A 17,826-nucleotide genomic window follows, 5' to 3' on the forward strand; every position below is an offset into this window, starting at 1 on the left:
CTTCACCGTTTCGTCCGTAAAAACCTAACCGTTACCCCGAATCCGATTCCGTTTTCGCCTACGCGTTCTATTCGACAAATCCTATTATATTTTACTTAAAAAAAAATCATATTTTCAAATCTCCAAAACAACTTATCCCGTAATCACTTATTTCTCAAAAACACTTAAAATCACTTTTTCTCGTAATCTCAATTTTCATCAACCCAACCCCAAAACTCGGTTCTATTCATTGTACTATGAAAGTTCTAAGGTCCGAACACCGTTTCCCTACATCAATTCACACTACAAGAAATTTGCCATATAGCAACGGAAAAACCGTTGGTAAAGTCAAAAAAACCGTTGCTATAGGTCAAAAACCTATACCAACGGCCACTTGTTGCCGTCTACAATAATATGCCTATACCAACGGCAAATGCAGTTGCAATAGCCTATACCAACGGAAGTTTGGGGCGTTGGAAAAACATTTGGAGCTATAGCAACGGCCTTTTACACCTATCTTATAGCTTTAGCCCGCGCGTATATCCGTTGGTATAAGTCCAGACTGTCCGTTGCTATTGGTCTGCTTCTTTCTTTTTCTTTTTTTACAAATAATATTTTTGTCAAAAATAAAATATTTTTTATATGCACCACACAATATTTAAAGAAAAATAAAAGAAAATTTCAATTATATTGTCAAATTAACAAGTCTTACAAACATGTGGAACTAACATCTTACAAACTAACAAAGCTACATACCAAGCTCTTATGCTTATAGAACTTACTTAAGACCAACTATTGATAACTTAAGCTTGGATTTCTATTAACAAACAATTTAATCATATTCTCTCAAGAAACTGGAACGGAGAAGGTTATCAACACAATCTTTGAATCATATTTGAGGTCGGCACACACTTCAACAGATGTTGTAATGAAGTAAACTTCGAACTTGCCACTTTCACTCGTCTAAAAGATTCTGATGACCTGATGTCGATTCATTGTGCTCTCCATTCTTATTCTTTTGAAAATTAGCAGTCTCTTTAATCCTTGTCATCCTAGTATAGCAAACCTGCAATAATAATTACAATTTCAGACATATAATTGCAAGTATTTTAATCAGGCTGAACAAGTATATTATAATTCTTAATGGAGATGTAGTTATCAAACTCGTAAATAGAAAAATAAAGTGCATTAACATAGAAAGAGATAAGTCTTAATGTTCTCTTTCTTGTACAACACATTCAGGATCCTTTGGTTTACACAACACCGAACAGAAAATACAAAGCACACAAAAAGCCTACGTCCTACAATAACAAAACACAACATTTTGCCCGCGATCATCTCGATCATATTTTAATATCAATATTAACTCAGCACAGCAAATCAATATCAGAATGTCTATTCTAGTCAACTCGCAACAAATAATGCTAAACAATCCCTCAAATGATAATGGTATAGGAAGTACCTTGCAAGGTCTCGAAGAGAAGTGGCTTTCTCTTTGTAAAAATTCACATGAAGTGCTTGAAACTTGGTAGTATAATTCTTCAAGGAACTTCCAAACTGCACTCTTATAACCAAAAAAGAAGAATTAAATAAGTTTTCTGCAACACATATCTAATGACACTCGCTTAACAACATCATTCACAATTTGTATTTTTAATACCTCTTTGGAACTCTTTGAAAGCACCTAAGAAGACAAAGGACATGGACATCATTGTATAAACTGGTGTTCAGTGATATCTAATTGTGTAAATAAAAGAACCAAAAAATTATGTATCCTGTCTTCGCATTGGTTGATAAGATAATGAACTCTCGTCAATTTTGCAGATCCTCCAAATAGCCTAAGCTAAGCATGAAATGGGAACATAATCATCTGGACTGTTAGCCAATAAAATATGAAAGCAACAAGTAAAAAAAGGCTGAAACAAACAAGAACAAAAAGTTGAACCTGTTAATCTTCCTAACCTGTTAACCAAACAATAATTTAAACCACCAAAAACAAACAAGAAGCAGAAAATGTTGCTTAATTTTGTCTAATTGTTACCAACAACATCCTATAATCCCAAGTTTATAGTGCTTCCATCCATAACAAACTAATCCTACAAAATAATATAATACCTAGACTCTCTTGAGTATAAGTTAGTTTGTCATATAATCACTTTGTATAAGTTGTTTCTATTATAAAAAAATATAAATTGATTTTATATAAGTTGCTTCTATCCTTGATGCTTGAATATGCAATAGTGATTCAATCTAGATTTGATAATGAATTCACTTGGAAGCTGTGTAAATGTAAATATTGATAGAAATTAAAACTTATTGTACGAAGAATATTGCACCAATAGAAATCAGTTCCCTAATTGTCCAGTCAAGTCAATTCAAATGCAATTACAAAATAAAAACAGGATTGAATCAACAAAAAATTAAAACTTAATAATTAAAAAGTGAAAAAGGAAGAGTAGAATAGAAACTACTTAATAAAAGTTGGATGTGCAGAATCAAAATGGGATTGCAACTAATCAGCCTTCTCCAATGGTTCCACTCTAGCTTCATCGGAAGCATATATCCATTGCGGCTGTCTCAATCGCTTACGTCTCCCCTGCACTGCCCTCTCATCTGCATCTCCACGTAGCAATACATAGAATATGTCTGTACATACTATAGGTAGTCGGTACTTACACATGCATGCACATTCATACATGCAACATACATAGTACACACACACACACACACACACATATATTGATCGATAAAACACTAACATATTAGAAAATCATACCTCATCAATGGAACTGTAATTATCAGCAATTCTTGAGTATTTCCTCTGAAACTTGGTACTATCATCAAAGGATCTACAACTCTCATAAGGTTCACTAGCACCAAAATAACTTGGAGGAGGCTAGTTATAATACAGCTGTGAAGTTAATAAGTGGGATGTAGATCATATTCATAAGCATAACTCCCTTGACCATAACTAGACTGTGGATCATAAGGTTCACTAATTAGCTTATTATAGCAACATGCAGCAAAAATAATAACAACTACTAAGCATCTTACTGTAAGTCAACTCATAAAATAAGGAAAATAATGCCAAATTTCTATATAAATATCTACTTAATATAAAGGAAATGCTAACAATACTTGTTGAGAAATATAAAATAATTTTTTTTCTTAAATTATATATTCAATGCATTAAAACTTTAGAAATCAACTTTTTTTTTCTTCTACCTAACCCATATGACATTTGTTAGCACCAGCATTCTTAAAAATTTACACCATAGGCATAGATCATCCATAGAGACTAATCTGTTTGATTAAACCCTATCTATGATGTACTGTTAGAAAGTGTGACAGACAGGCACAAGAGAAGAGAAGAGAAGAGATACATATATGATATACTTCCATGGATCTATAGACAGGATCCGAGTCAAAGGGTTTTCCATTCGTACTACAGGATATATTGGTAGTGAGAGAGAGAGAGCGTTGGTCATCCTTTGTTCTGCCGTTACGTTACATACACTCTACACAAAAACAGAGACGCACATGCTTCCAAACACTCAGCAATAGTAGTGTACAACACAGAGAAATAAATTGGATTGAATAAACCCTTTCATCATCCTATTAAAAGCTTGTTATAGCTTATTAGCTAATTTAAAATTTCTCCAATATCATCGAAAAACAAATCAGGCACATTACATCTAAGCGTTTACCTTTTGCAAGAAATAGGAGATTGTGAAGTTAACTCGATCGGCGACTATGAAGATGAACAAAGAGTGACGACACTGAAGCATTTAACTTGAATGCGAGAATCTGAGAATCGGTGGTGAATCGATTGGGTTTCGGAGTGAGTAAAAACGATTGGGTTTCACAGAATCTTAGAATGTGTGATTGAGTTCAGGGAAGGTGGGATCTTGAATCTAAGACTATCTGGATTTGATTCGGGGTGAGAATCGATTTGGGATTGAGATTTCTCAAACTAGGGATTGAAGTTTTTGTTCTGTGAGGAGTTTTGTGGTGTGAGAGAGAGAAATACGAAGGAAAAAAATTAAAAGAGGGTGAAAAAATTGAGCGCTTGTGTTTGGCGTTATCTGAATATTTGGTGAAAATTGGGAAAATTTGGACGCGTTTTATCTCGGATCCTATGGCAACGGACGGTTTGGAATTTCGGTTGTTATAGGCTATCTATATCAACGCCTTCTTTTACCGTTCTTAAAGGTGGCCAGATTGTTATATGACAAATTTCTTGTAGTGTCAACGAGGTTTCCGTCATCTAATCAACAATCTACAACTTCTAACCCTAATTCCCAAATTCTTAAAACTACAACAATTGATTAAATTTCATGAATTAAAACTTGATACTAATGAGAGTTAGTCTCACCCTTACCTTAGATTATTTTTCGAATTCCAACGGCTGCGTTCTTTGTTCTTAGGGTTCTCGCAGACTTCTCCTCTTTCTCCAAAAGCGGTTTAACGTAAAAACTCTTTCTAATCTAAGCTTCCTTATTTATAATACTAATCACTCTTCCTAAATCTATTTAGGCCCAATAACTTATTCTTCTTTCTATTCTAACCTCCAATTCTACTTACACTAATAATTCTCATATTCTAATAAATAATAGAATAATGCCACTTAATAAATTACCAACACCTCACATATTTAAAATAAATCACATAAATAGATTCTAACTTAATAAAAATAATTAAATAAAAGGAGGGCGTTACATAACCGAGACATTATGTGTCATCCCAATCCTTATTTGTTTCGGATAAACAGATGTTAAGCAAGCTTGGAGCCGGATGGATGATTCGAAGAAGATTATGCTCGTACCTCCGCATGATGTTATGGTTATCAAGGATGCATTTTCTATGTTTGGACGAGATGTTTTGTATTTACATTGTACGAACGCAAATTGTTGAGTAAATATTCATTCGTATGTATTTTATTGTTGTAAATTTTAATGTATCCAATACTAAACTAACGCACATGCTTTGGACTTTCTAGATACGTCTAGTATGGGCGTTACAATTACCGAGTTGAGCAACAATCTCCGTGGTGATGATAACTTAGTGCTTATCACTTGCGTATGATTTGGTGCATTTATCAATTCCGCCAATCAAGGAATTCTATGAACTTATGAAAAATGAATTTAAAATTACCATGATGGTAGAATTAAGATGTTTTCTTGGCTTGCAAATGCGAGGTGCAGTTTGAGGGGATGATGTGTGTTATGATGATTATAGGGTTGAAGTTTGAGGGAATTATATATTAGTTCTAAGAGTTGTAGTTTGAGGGGATTGAGTGTGTTCCGATGATTGTGGGAAGTCCGGTTCACTCACAATTTATGTAACTTGGTGAATGGATGAATTTGGTTTAGAAATAGGGTCGAAGAGGTGGATTTCTATGGAGAAGGGTTAGGGGGTTCAAATCGGTGAGGAGGAGATGAGCATACATATACTACAACAAAGTCATAATTGTTACCTTGAGTTGATGCTCTGAGCAGCATCTCGAAGTTCCTTAAGATTCCTTAGGCATTCCACAGCCTTCGTACTCGAACTCTCGGCAACATATCCGAAGTCACTTCGGCAACTTTTTCATTCAGACCTTAGCAAGCATTCCCGCAACTTCTTCCACAATTTTCTTCTCTACTACTTGAGCCAACTTCGAGCTTTCTTCAACTTCTTCACCAAACGTTTTTCATCGTCTTCCACATCCTCATCCACATCGATTAATTAGCATCCTTCGCATCCTTTTTTCTTAGTAGGCTTTGGAGCTTGTATCGCCAATTTGGCAAGTGAAGCTCCACTCCTTGTCTCGCAGACTTTCCACTATTAAATATTTATAATTTTCACTCTTATCTTATCATCCATTATTATTAATTTTTGATGAATTGTTTTTTTCTAAATTAATTAGCACTTTTAAGTTAAAATCCGGTTGGTAAACTATTTTCAAAAGAGCATTGAGATACTTTATAAAGTGAATAAAAATTCATAAATTATTTTATAAAACATTATCATAAATTAAAGGCTTAATAGCACTTTTGGCCCCCTATGTTTGAAAAAGTTGCGATTTTGCCCCCCTATGTTTAAAAACTACAAAACCGCCCCTTATGTTTCGGTTTCGTTGCACTTTTGGCCCCCATGGTCAATTTTGATCTGGTCCACGCCGACATGGCACCCACATCACTTATGTGAGGTGCCACGTGGAATTTAATTTATTTTTTATTTTTTTAATTCATTTTCGTTTTTTTCCATTTTTTTGTTTTGAAAAAATTAAAAAAAAATCGTAAAAGAGAGGGACCACCAATATTCATCCCCATCCCCACCACCAACAACAAGAATCATCCTCACCTTCTCTTCCTTCTTTGTTCTCACGCACATCACCACAACCCACAACAACCACCAACACACAACAACAACCACCAATTAAACCCCGTGATCGAAAATCAATTAAATCAATGGTTTAATAAGAAAGCACTTTGAATTAACCAAAAACAAACCCATTCATAAACTCACAAGCTCGAAGGGAAGTGATTCTTTGCCCGGCTCCCTTACGAATTTCTTTCTCGTTCCTCTTCCTTCTCTTCCACCAATTAAATCAATTCTACACCAACCGCACCATGGGAACAACAACAACAACAACAAAGAACAACAACAATTTTTCAATTTTCGATTCCAGTGGTTGGGAATTTTCGATCCGGGGTTTGGAAATTTCGATCTGATGATGATTTAATTGATGATGTTGTTGTTCGACGTGATAAGCTCGAGGAATTGAACCGTGTTGCCGGTTTAGTTTCTAGGCCGAGGTAAGAAGCGTTTTCTGCCTCGCTTTGCAAGGGGTTTGAGTGTGTATGGTGATATTGTTAGTGGTGTTATAGATGTGAATGAATTGGGGTTTTAAGCTAAGCATATGGAAGGAATGGTGAGGAAAATTGGGGTTTAATAAGGCTCCGATCCGGGGTTTAATAAGGCTACGATCGCCGTCGCGCTTAGCACCATTTTTCTTCCTTTCTCTTTCTCTTTATCAAACTCACTCTCCGTTCTAAACTACTCCCTCTCTTTTCTTATTTTTTTAATTTAAAAAAATTGAAAAAAACGAAAAAGAATTAAAAAAAATAAAAAATAAAATAAATTCCACGTGGCACCTCACATAAGTGATGTGGATGCCATGTCAGCGTGGACAGTCAAAATTGACCATGGGAGTCAAAAGTGCAACGAAACCGAAACCTAAGGGGCGGTTTTGTAGTTTTTAAACATAGGGGGCCAAAATCGCAACTTTTTCAAACATAGGGGGCCAAAAGTGCTATTAAGCCTAAATTAAATTGAAAGAGTTGAGAAAATAATTTGAATACAATGACATTTACAAATGCAAATGCATATATATTAATTTTGCTATGCATAATTATAAAACCAAAATTCTCAACCAAATAACAACTTTGAGAGGTACTAAGGATAAAGCATAAATCAAAATCTAATCATAAAACATGAATGCCAATATAACTAGCAAACCCCACGACAATCTTAACCTAAATATTATATGATTTCTTAGTAACATTAATAGGACTTGTATAGAGTCCACTCGACAAGTCTTTATTAGAATCTTTTAAGAATATTAGTAGGACTCGATTTTGATCATCTTTAAGTATTTTGAAAGCATGACTAAATTGTTGACCATTCAAAAAATATCCACCTTTTCACTTTTCGGTAAGTTAACGTAACTGGAATAAAGTATTGTCTATGGATATGAGATGTGGCTGCAATTTCAGCCTTTTCAAAATCATTATGACTTTCAATGGCTTCAACTAATGGCTCAAATGTTTTTCTCAAAGTTGTTACACTGTCCCAACCTTTGCCTTACCCTTTATAACTTTCCTCCAATATTTGTTGAAAACTTTCTTTTCTTTATGGGTTAAGTATTTTCCATAGGCTAAAGTGATCATCAATATCAAATTACTCACTATCATCATATTTAATAATTTCTTGTTGCACATTTGTAGTAGTATATTTGTCACTAGATTTAAATGTACACCCAAAGCTTGTGACCATTGGTGTTGACTTGTTGCCACTGTATCCCCGTATATGAATTCCAGCTCATCAAGAAATTCTAAACTTTGAAAGCCAAATTCTGCATATTTTACATTCTCCGGCATATCTAATAACAAGATATAATATTCGTACAAACCAAATTTTCCTATACAATTTTTTCACAGAATACAAATACGTAATAAAATTTAAATGTTTATAATACTCACTTGTCTTAGCATCCCACCATAATATTTAGTGTTCCCTTCAACATATGTGGGTGTATTTATATTATATCAATTGAAATGAATGAATATCATTTTATTTTGTAAAAAAAAAAAACTTATTTTTACGTTTGATTTTTCAAGTTGATGGGAAGAAAGAAACAAGAAAAAACTACAATTGAATGAAAATTTTAGGCTTAATTGCATGTTTGATCCCTTATGTTTATTTTAGTTTTCAATTTGGTCCCTTATGTTCTAAAAGTTTCAAATTGGTCCTTACGTTTTAAAAGTTTCAAGTTGGTCCAAAACGTTACTCATGTTGGAATAAGTTAGTCCTTTCCGCGACATGATATTGAGTTTAATAAAACAAAAATAAATTTAAAAAATGTTATAAAACTGATTGTCTAAATAAGTTAAGTTCCATCACTCATATTGTCAACCCAAATCTTTAAACGTTAAGTGACCGGAGGGACTAACATATTCCAACGTGAGTAACGTTTTGGACCAACTTGAAACTTTTAAAACGTAAGGGACCAACTTGAAACTTTTAAAACATAAGGGACCAACTTGAAAACTAAAATAAACATAAAGGATCTAACATGCAATTAAGCCAAATTTTATAAAATAATGTATTTATTGGTTGTGAGAGATTTAGGGCCCGTTTGTTATAGGTTTTTTTTAAATAGATTTTTATAGTTTTTTTTTAGGGAAAACATGCTTATAGCATTTCATTAATAATAAGAGTTTCAATACAATTGGGTATTTCAAAATAGACGGCGGGACTAGCTAAAGACATGACCTCTCTTGCAAGAGCATGAGCAACCACGTTGGCTTGTCGCCTAACAAACTCCACCCTAGAGTTAGAAAAGAAAGTGTTGAATAAAGAACGACAGGAGGAAATAATGCAGCTAAATTCGGACAAGTCATTCCCGGTAGAAAGGAAAGCATCACCGTCAACTTAGAGTCCGTTTCAAAATCCACATTGTCAATCCGCATATCACTCGCCATTGCAAAGTGGAGTGCAGCCCTAAAACTTCACCCACATCCACCCGAACATTACAAGGGTATGTCACGATCCTTGGCCGAGAACAAATGTACCTTCCGCATCGCGAACACAAATGCCAATACCTCGTTCGGTTGACTTACGGAGAGAAAGCCGCGTCGATATTACATTTATATCTTCCGGCCACAGGAAGCCGCCACATAGTTCGATGTTGTTGGGAGGTGGAGGCCGTTGCTTGTTGATGATTCGAACTAGAAGCAAGAACATCCGGAGTATTAGCCGCTTCCAATCCGCAACCATGTTGATAGCACGCTCGACAACCTTGGCGCTTGTTTCGTTTCATCATCCCACACTCCGAGATTGCGGTGTTTCCATATCCTCCATATTATAGATGCGAGACGTTGTGTTAATTCAACGAGACAAATTCTCTAACGAGATAAAATATAGCTTCCGTAGCCGAGTCCGTAATAGAAATGGCGTGCCGCACAGAGCCCCAAAGACCTGTTCTATTCCAAACCCGTGAAACAAAAGGACAATCAAAGAAAACATGCAAAAGATCTTCGTGAGTGGAGTCGCGGCTAGCACAATTAGTGGGGCATGTAACACCTTTGTCCAACAAACGGACACGAGCTCGGTAAGCAACCACGACACATCCGCCAAATTAAATTCTTGACTTTCGGTGGGACTTTTAGATTTCAAATACCCAGCCAATAGCCCGGCCGCGGTTATAAGAGGAGTCAATAAGTTCGATACACATAACCCGTAGGCACTACGAACAGAATAACGTCCGTGCCTTTCCGCTTTCCATATAATTTTGTCCTCGTCAACCCGAGAAATAAGTGGCGTATGGAGTATTTTGTTTGCTATATCATCACTAAAAACTTGTCGAACTACCTATTCATTCCAGCCTTTTATCATATAAATTCATCAAGCTATTAACAAGTAAAATTATGAACGAAATGAGCACCTCGAATATCACTACCGATAAACTCCCCATTTGGCAACCATGGTTCATTAAGTATAGGTATAGTCGTGCCCGAACCTATACTCCATCTAGCACCCCCACGCACAATAAATCTAGCACGCATAATGCTACGCGTAATGTGTTTTTGTTATAATTTTCTCAATAAAGAAATTTTCAAATGAAAAATTAGTTTCAGTAACTCATCTAAAAAAGTCATTTGAAGTTTTTTTCATCATTTTGTTATAATTTTTTTTTAATACTAAAATTTTGAAAAAATCTCAAAAAAAGCTATTTCAAATAGTTTTTCATAAAAATTAATTTTTAAAGATGTCATTTTTTAAAATATATGATTTTTACTATGTAAAATCCCGAACAATGAAAACTTTAAGTTAGTAAATATCAATATCTCTTTTTTAACGTATACCCAAGGTGATTAAAACCGGACCGGACCGTTCAAACGGTTCAACCGTGAACCGGTTATATGTCCAGTTCGGAATGGCCTGTAAACCGCTATGTCATGAAACCGGAAAACCGGCGGAAAACCGGCTAAACCGGAGGTTCAAGAGGTTTGACAGGTTGGACTGCGTTTTGGTAACAGACGAAAAAGATGGCCAAAATCTCAGTTTCGTTCTTCCTTCGCGTTTTTTCACACACAGACAGCACAAAGAGAAACCCTCATTCATAGAATCAAAGTATTCAAACAAAACCGCAAGAAGATGAAGAGAATCAAACATTTGGTTCAAAAAGAATAAGCACAGATGCAGGCGATAACAAATGGTGAAGAACCGTTATATTAAAAATAGAAGAAAAATTGAAGGATACAATACTAGAAAGTTGCAAGTTGGTGGCGGCTGTTTATTGTCATTAGCAGTAGCAACCATGCTAGGGTTACCAATCAATTACAAATACAAAAGAAATGGGTTTGTGGAGCCCATAAAAAAAAAAGTGGGCGTGGGCTACCATACAAGCCAAAAACTTTATTTATTTACTAGACTCTAACCCGTACGATGTACGAGTTTTGTAGAGTTTCTTATATAAGCATCAAAGCCGACTATATTATTAATTTTAGAGTTGCATTTAAAGTAATAGAAACAATGAAAGTAAGTGATGTTTGAGAGTGATCGACATGCAAAATGTCAAAAAAGAAAATTATAACATTAGTTTGCATCAAAAAATGAACATGGAATAAAAGTCATAAATTAAATTATGTGAAATTAATCAAACATGAAAATAAACACAATAAAAATGAGTGTTAGTGGCTTAAAAAAAGGACTTTAAGATTACATATCCATTTTATAAGCAACTATATTTCAATAAAAATGTTAATGGTCTAGTGGTAAAAGCTCTAAGGTGTTGTTATGGGTAGTTGGTTCAATTCCTTGCAAAACAATTTTAAAAAAAATATATATTTAGACCCGCCAAAAAGGGCGGGATTAGGGTTAATTAAGGTTGATTGGAGAATATCTAACATTTATATATATATATATATATATATATATATATATATATATATATATATATATATATATTAAGATATTCGTTGCTTTATAAAAAGGAAAAAGATTCGTTAGGATTTTTATAGAATTTTTCAAGCATGTGATAGTTTTTTTTTTTTTTTTTTAAGGAATGTGATAGTTTTTTGTTTCTTTTGTTTTTAGGGAGGTATGTGATAGTTTTATTTTCACGGGATATACCACGTAATAATTTGATTTATTTTTAATATAGAAAAATATTGATTTACATTATGTCAACGTGTGGAAAGACGGGCATTCACATAGCCGTCTTTTCGTTTTTTTTATTACACTAACACATATAGATTTTTTTTTGAAATAATAACACATATAGATTATGAACGATATTTTATATAAAAAAGTTTATATAGATTAAAATTATAAGCATAAATATTTATGAATTTCAAATGTAACAAACAAAATTGTTTAAGGTATAATTTGAATAACAAAAGTCAACCTAAAATCCTCTATTGTTTATAAATATAGTACAAATATATCATTAATAATTGTAACAAAAAATATCATTAATAAGTGTACAACAACTTGTCAAAAATAAAAGTCTACGAAACAATAGATATATACAAACGATGACACAACATGATATGAATAAAAAGCTTATCGTGAGGAGAAATATTAGGGATTGCTGCATTTTAGAAGGAATTTGTTAGTTTAAATTGGTGCGCTGCATTTTAGATGGAATTTGTTAGGTTAAATTGCTGCTAATCTAATGCAAAATTTTAGAGGGAAATTATTAGGTTAAGTTGCCGCAGACCTAATAAAATTAATAAATAAGGAGGGCATGAAATTGGTGCGATGCATTTTTTTAGATGGAATTTGTTATGTTAAATAATTGCAAACCTAAAAGTGTAGAAATATTTGATTCAAAAAAAAGGAGGATAGGAATGAAATTTGTTAGGTTAAAAAATAAGGATTCGACCGGCCAAAATTATAGCAAACTTGATAAAAAAATTCGGCCGGCATTAAGTAAGATGATTAATGGCTAAAATTGAATGGCGCCTAAATGTGCAAGATCCAATGGCTCAGAAAAGTGGAGGGAAAAATGGGGAAAATATTAGGGCAACAATAGCTTGAAGAGTTAAGCTTTAGTAAGTTAGGGTAGAAAATATTTGCTTCATAAAAAAAAAGGCAAGAGGATAGGAATAAAATTGGTGCGATGCATTTTTTTAGATGGAATTTGTTATGTTAAATAATTGCAAACCTAAAAGTGTAGAAAATATTTGATTAAAAAAAAAGGAGGATAAGAATGAAATTTGTTAGGTTAAAAAATAAGGATTCAAATTTGGCCAAAATTATAGCAAACTTGATAACAAAATTTGGCCGGCATTAATTAAGTAAGATGATCAATGGCTAAAATTGAATGGCGCCTAAATGTGCAAGATCAATGGCTCGAAAAAGTGGAGGGAGAAATGGGGGGAAAATATTAGGGTTAGAAATAGCTATAGGGGTTAAGCTTTATTATATAAGATTTTTTAATTTCTTTTTGGTTATTATAGTAACCAAAATGATTTTATTATATTTATTCAAATGCTACCTATTTTTATATTTTTTATATATAAATTGATTATCTTATTAAAAACGGTTCAACCCCGTTGAACCTTTAAACCTCGAACCCATGCCTTTACCGGTTTGATGTCCGGTCCGGTTCGATTACCTTGTTTATAACAAATGAGTTTGAAATAATTTCTACTATTTTTGAGTAAATTTCCAAAAAATCCAATTTTAAAAATACAAAGAAAAATCAATTTTTTATTTTAAATCTAAAACAAACTAGCCCTAAACTAGTTTAAATGATCACCCAATAACCTCAAAAACAAAAAATAGGTAATCACATCACGCTTTTGCAAAACCCTTGAGTACCGTCTTCCTCTTCCCTGAGTCCAAAAACTCTTAAACATGAAGACAGCCTCCGTCGACAGGATCAGTAATTTACCTGATGAGTTGCTTTCCATCATTCTCTCCTTTCTCCCAACCAAACAAGCTTTCTCCACGTCCGTTCTCTCCAAAAGATGGGCACCACTCTGTTATTCACTTTCGGTTCTCGAATTCGACGATGAAACCACCCGTGATGACAACGATGACGCGATCAATTGCTTCTGTCGTTTTGTTGACACACTTATGCTCTCTCCTTGTGCGAGAAACCAAACTATCAAAATATTTGGCCTCAAGTGTCGTCCTAGAATTTTTGACGTTAATCTTCAAAAAAGATTGCATGCATGGGTAGAAGCCGCTAAACAACGTCATGTCGAGGAACTTAATCTCACTGCGCGTTACACCGTATTGAATCCCACAATTTTCACCTGTCAAACCTTAGTTGTTCTCAAACTTGAGTGGCTACATGTTGGAACTCGTAATTTCTATGCTGATCTTCCATCTCTCAAAACCCTAGGTTTGAAATATGTTTGTTTTGAAAATCAGAATGATTTTATTAAGCTTCTTAATTCCTCTCCTATTCTACGAGATTTGCATATTTCTTATCCTAGATATTCGAGACATATTGAAAATAATGAAGCGGATGAGTTTAAATCGTTGTTCTTGTCCAAATTGGTCAGAGCGGATTGCAGTTTAATCGATGTTCCATTTAGTGTGATTTATAATGTGGAGTTTCTATGCATAACAATCAATATGGACCCGGCTTCTTTCAAAGGCATTCCAATTTTTCAAAACTTGATTCACATTCAACTATCGTTTTTTGGCTTGTTAGGGGTTGGTTTCGTGTAGTAGAATTGCTACAGCATTGTCCCAAGCTTCAAATTCTTTACATGACTAAGGTTTGTATAGTGATTACTTTTTATATGATTGTTACTTTCTTCATATTTTAATAAACGTTAATTTTATCCTTTTTGACAGTGGAGCTCGAGATTATTAAAGGAATCAGAATGCCAAATTTCAGTTCTTGAATGCTCTCACCTTAGGTCGTGTACAATTATAAACTTTGAAGGCTCTGGAAACGATCTCCGATTTGCAACATATATTTTGCAGAATGCAAGGCTTTTAGAAGTGATGAGAATCGATGTTACTGCTAGTTCTCCAAATGGATTAATGCAAAGACATCAAATTATGGAAATATTATCCACTTGTCCAAGGATATCTCCAGGATGTAAACTTTCATATGAATTTATTGAGTAATTAGATATCATTGTTTTTCGTTAGTTTCTATTCCAATCATATACAGCCATTGAATATGTGGTTGTCTTAGTATGTGCAAATTATAGGGCGGAATATATCATTTTTGTGGCCTTTGATAACATTCTTGTTTGAATGCTTTTCATTTAATTTTGATCTATTGTATTGAAAGTTATAATTGTTCCAAATATTCGAGTTGTTTGATTGTGCTTTTTTTTTTACTGGATTTTGCTCGCATTAATGATCATATAATATTCCAATTGTTATTTTGATCATATACATGGTGCTGCCACTATTATTCTTTTTTTTGTTAGAGATAGTTTCTACTTTTACGGGTTACTTCATTGCAATTTTATGTGATTTTCTTGTTGTGCTTATTCCCATGTTTGGTGTCTTTTTCAAGGTCCAAACTACTACTTCCCACTTCCATTTGTTTGAATCATAGAATTAGATGACAATGAAACACAAAATTTCCGTCTTTGTGCTTACTTTCAAGTCCTCTAAACTTGCATTTGATACTTAAATCTGAAACTGAAAAAATTGGACAGGTTTGATGTTCTTGATATTTGTGTTTTGTTATCGAATTTGGATAGAGGTTATTATTTCAATTGTTTTGATAAATTAGAGGGACAAACAATAGCAGGTTCGGTTATATTGAAGCAGATCTGCAGTTTTGAGTGCAACTGTGCAGAATTTTGACAATAAGCACCTGTCATTAATGATTACTTTGCTTGCTTTTGTTCACTCTCTGAATGACCTTTTTTTTTTTCACACTAGTTCCTGAAAGATCTTACACCGAAAACATAGTTTTTGTTTAGGATTAGTGTCTAGGAAAGGTACTCTAAATGCGTTCCGACATTTTTATTTATCAAAAATCCATCTTTTTTATACAAGAAATTTTTATACTTAACAATGATGACTCTATAATTTTTTATGTCGCAATAGTTGAAAATGTTTGAGATGATTTTCAAGATTGATGCCGTATATGGTTTCAGTCATAAAGCGATTGTTTCTTCGTCTCCTCCGAAGCTACAATCAAAAGTGTGTCATTGACAAGATTTATTCTTCCATTATTTTGTTGGTTCATATTTTATTGGTGATTCCTTTGGTCTGATCCACTTTCATTTCGATAAATCATCCATGGTGTTGGCAATATCATTCACTATAATTCCATTGCAGGAAGCATGAATGATGCATTTTCCTTCTTAATTATTGAATCTGTAATAAGATGAAAGTTATTTAAGCGAATTAGTTTATTTAGTCTCTATTATGAAGACTGGACTTGAAAGGCATCTGATAATTGATAACTATACAATAATCTTTTTATCATAAAAGAGAATTTTCTAAAAGCTCTTGGAGGGTATAAAGCTGCTCAAAAAGAAGTTTATATAGTGTGCAAAATCTATGAACATCGAGTACAATTTTAAAGTTGAATGAAGGTGAGAACAGGGGTGGACTTCTCATATTAGAGAGTGAAAACAGTTTAGAGAGAATTTTGACGATTGGACTCCAATCCATTCCGCAGGCAACAAATTTTCTTTTCTCTTTTTCCATGATATAATGGTTCATCTTAATTATATTTTTTAGAAATCTTTTGAAAATGATGTTTTTACAGCAACAAGTTCGTTACAAAAGGATTGTGTTTACACGAATTCTAGGAGTAGTGAAAAAATTAAGCACAGTACGCTTTAAGTGTATCTCTAATGGATTTTTATGATCGTTTCATGGACAAGGTAGAATTGTATATGTATATATTCAGGTGTTGCATATGTATATGTATATATTCAGGTGTTGCATATGTCGGTAACTTTTCTACCTTTATATGTAATGTTGGAATGCAATGGAAGTACCATATATTTAGTTGAATTAAAGTACTTAAAAAAAATTGCAGGGTAATTTTTGTAATAGATGAATGAATTAAGAAGTACAATCCTCTTTGTATTCGTAAACTTCCTATTACTGTTTGTTTTCGATCGTTTGCAAATAAATTAGAGGTTCAACTCTTTGTACTTGTCCTCAAAAGAAAATTAAAAAATCTGTACTTGTCATCTTGAAGTGTTCGGTTAGAGTTTAAAACACATGGCGTCTATTAATCATATTTTCTGTTTATTGTTATCGGTTACTTTCTTTGTGTGTCAGACTCTCTTCGTCTTCCTTTGTTTGGATTCTTTATTGATAAAATTTAGGTGCAGCTTAATGTACATCTTTTTAGTTCGTCCTGATCTTGTTTTCTTATTTGTGTATCATAACGTGATTGTTTTATGCATCTTTAAAAGATTGTCGAAAGCTGATTGCATTTTTTGCTAACTTTTCCATACCATATCAGGTTTTTAGGAAAAAACAATTTAGGTTTCTCAGTTTTTTAATATTTCATGTGTGATGATATCAAACTTAGTAGAAAAGTGTCATGATTCATTCTTCACTGATATGCAGAAGTAGGTTAGCATAAAATATTAGCAAAAATTGAATTTTTCATTCCATAGTAGCTCCATATTCACTGATTTATATCATGGTTCTGGTTAGACAGAATTTCTCCAAATCCCTTGAACAGGCCCTTACTCACTGCTGCGGCAGACTGCACAAACTGCGTCAGTAAACACAGCAGCCAGCGGTGATTTCAGTAGCGCTATTATGCGAGTTTGGATTTGTAATATGCGGTCGAAACTAAGAGCTTTTGTGTGGAAGATATTTCATGCCAGCTTGAGGTAAGAGTCATGTGTAAATCAAAAAGTATTAGAACTGAATTCATCTAATAATATGATATTCACATTCCTAAAGAACTGGCCTACATATTAGCAAGACATACAACTTTTTCTTCCTCCAGCTTTCATTTTGTTTATCAATCTTACTGAATACAACTCAGGACAATATACTTTTGAGAAGTCAACGGAAAACAAGTTATGAGAGTCCCATTGAACTTTGTTTCATATAATCTCTTCTCTTTAAATCTTGATAGGAGGTACATAAAATCTTTTAAGGTGTTAA

General features: G+C 33.5%; 1 long non-coding RNA gene and 2 pseudogenes across 4 annotated transcripts; 1 reads left to right on the plus strand and 2 right to left on the minus strand.

The window, feature by feature from the left end:
- Positions 1-648: 648 nt before the first annotated feature.
- LOC146922449 (uncharacterized) lies at positions 649-4,147 on the minus strand. 4 transcript variants are annotated; one of them, XR_015012474.1, is made up of 4 exons: positions 2,756-4,107; positions 1,640-2,625; positions 1,442-1,543; positions 649-1,045 (listed from the first exon to the last, which is right to left on the minus strand). It is a non-coding gene; the product is annotated as an uncharacterized LOC146922449 (long non-coding RNA). The 4 variants fall into 4 exon arrangements; XR_015012475.1 differs by having other exon boundaries at positions 1,640-2,592; positions 2,756-4,106; XR_015012473.1 differs by having other exon boundaries at positions 1,442-1,536; positions 1,640-4,147.
- A 3,352-nt stretch (positions 4,148-7,499) lies between these two features.
- Positions 7,500-9,522, minus strand: LOC146922450 (uncharacterized; annotated as a pseudogene).
- Positions 9,523-13,611: 4,089 nt separating this feature from the next.
- LOC146922451 (F-box/FBD/LRR-repeat protein At5g56420-like) lies at positions 13,612-14,844 on the plus strand (annotated as a pseudogene).
- Positions 14,845-17,826: the final 2,982 nt, after the last annotated feature.

This window comes from Medicago sativa, chromosome 5 (genome assembly GCF_051527215.1).
Source record: "Medicago sativa cultivar Bolivia chromosome 5, Bolivia_mono, whole genome shotgun sequence".
NCBI classification, from domain to species: Eukaryota; Viridiplantae; Streptophyta; class Magnoliopsida; order Fabales; family Fabaceae; genus Medicago; species Medicago sativa.